Source organism: Lactuca saligna, chromosome 2, assembly GCF_052625555.1.
Source record: "Lactuca saligna cultivar CGN05327 chromosome 2, ASM5262555v1, whole genome shotgun sequence".
In the NCBI taxonomy this organism is placed as follows: Eukaryota; Viridiplantae; Streptophyta; class Magnoliopsida; order Asterales; family Asteraceae; genus Lactuca; species Lactuca saligna.
Window position 1 is genome coordinate 96,565,383 of NC_136418.1, and position 2,300 is coordinate 96,567,682.

At 34.8% G+C, this 2,300-nt stretch overlaps 1 long non-coding RNA gene across 1 annotated transcript; it reads right to left on the minus strand.

Annotated features, from left to right (window-relative positions):
* Positions 1-228: 228 nt before the first annotated feature.
* On the minus strand, positions 229-1,977 carry LOC145031215 (uncharacterized). The gene is made up of 2 exons (XR_013676893.1): positions 1,713-1,977; positions 229-1,199 (listed from the first exon to the last, which is right to left on the minus strand). It is a non-coding gene; the product is annotated as an uncharacterized LOC145031215 (long non-coding RNA).
* Between the last annotated feature and the right edge of the window lie 323 nt (positions 1,978-2,300).

Here is a 2,300-nt window from a genome sequence, read left to right on the forward strand (position 1 = left end):
ATTGAGTTACAAAAACACTTCATACCCCCATAATACCGAGTTAAAAGCAAAGGGAAACTTCACGATCCGTAAAATTTTCGAGTATATCAATAGTTCACTAGCATTGTATTTGTTCAATGATATGCCATTGGGATGCTATATTTTATTTTAAAGACGAACAAGTCTTTTTTAAAAGAGAAATTAAATATCCTCCTCTTAATTTTTCTTATCCATTTTTCTTCCCCTAAGTAACAAGAATTTATTAATTTTATTAAATATAACAAATCTCATAATTTAAGACTTTAGCAAGATAATACACATAATCAAAATCAAATTTATGGAAAACGAGCTATTACAACTCACCATGCATACATCATCCCTTCTTCTAGGTTATCTATCCTTTCTAAAATCATTGACTTAAGTCAATTTTCGATAACTCCTTACTTGATTTCCTTCCATATTTGCCCCTACTCTTGCTAAACAAACTCTTATATTTAACCAAAACCCCCTCCTTCTCTTCAACTAAACCTAACTTCTCATACGACTCCGCCACCCTTTCCACTATAACTTTATCCGTACATTTCCGATTATACCCTTCAAGCTCCTCAAAAAGCTTAACAACCTCTTTCCACATCTCATTTCGATAATACACCGATACCATAATTTCACATACTTTCCAAGGCACCAATTCCACATTCCTACCAAGTTTCCTACCCCATAACCTCTTTGCCTCTTCTACTCTATTATCCATATCTAATGCCCTTATTAATTGTCCATATGTCCCAATTGTTGTCCCATGTCCTTTACTTAACATCCATTTTATAACTTGCACAACTTTATGCCATTTTTCCTTTTTTTCGAGAGTCAACAATGCGGTTTTGACTCGGCCGATTGGGAACTCGTGTTCCTCCGCAACCCACGCGTCGAGGGTACCGTAGACCGCTTCTTTTGTGTTCTCAAGGTCAACGAGTTTGCTTACAATAACACTAATTTTGTCCTTTTTGGACACGTTTTGGAATCTTTGTAGAATTGGTGTTTGATCTTGTGTGTTTGTAGTTTGACTAAAGGTCGAGATTGGTATTTTAAATATACCGAGTCGACTCGTTGGTTTAATGAGACCGGTTATTGCTTTATACCTCAACATTGCGAGAGAGAAAATGGTGTCTTATTTGAAAACCCTTAAAATTGAGTTAATTTGATCATGTTGGAGATGTGAATCCCTGTAGTTATAATAGAAAACATGTAGAATAAATTAAAAAAAGGGATTGTGTGTTAATATTAATGAGAATTAGGTTTTCCACTAAACCCTAATTCTAAATGACAGAATCCAAACACATAAGCTCACGAATTTAATTACTCCTTACAGTTCACAACAATACAAACATGTTCTGAAGGATTCAACAGCCTGAATCAACGAATTAATTAATGATTTGTTAAAATCGAGCTGAAAACATGATTACCCAATTCATACATTTCAAGATCAAAGTAGGCAGTTTTTCTCGATTTTTTAACACGGAAAAGTTTCAGATTTGTTACGTTTTCTATTTGTCGTTGATTTCTACGATATAATCCTAAGAAGAATTCATTAATTTTGATATCCAAAAGCGGAAATTTTACGGATTGGGGAGTAATTACAAGGTTCAATTATCAATTTGAACTAAGAAAATACTTTAATGTTCAATAGCAATCAAAAACATCAAATTTTACAGGTATGTGATGAAGTAAGAGCTTACTCTTCATATTCCATCAGAGACAGGAAACAGCTTCGTTACACGACGGTGTAGGCATGGACGATGTATCCTCCGTACGATGGCGGCGAGTAGTCCAGCAACGGCGTGGGCGGCGGATACGCTCGAAGGAGCGTTTCTACTTTCAAGTATAACCGTTCGACGTGAAGAGTCGACATAGCCGATCCAGAACTTGAGGATAAACTTGGCCCAAGATAAATGGGTAGCCCATAGTTCCATGAAAGCCCATACAGAAGGAACAAAGGAAGTTCTGGATATATCATTAGTTTTGTTTGTTATTTCTAGAATGTGTCCCATTATTTCCTATTCATTCATAATGTATTTGGGATTGTTTATAAATAGGTGAAGTTTTCACTCCATTTTAAATATCAATATCAAACTACTAAACATTCTTCTAAGTATTGAAGCCCTCTTTGTATACTTGTTCTCGATATTATCTACAATTGCTTCATGCCTCTTCAAAGTATTATTGTATGGCTTACTTGAGACCTTGGGTAGATCTTCAAGCTTATAACAAGTTGAAATTTTGTATCATTAACAATTAGTTAGTAGTTGAGCATGGTTCAAAAGTTT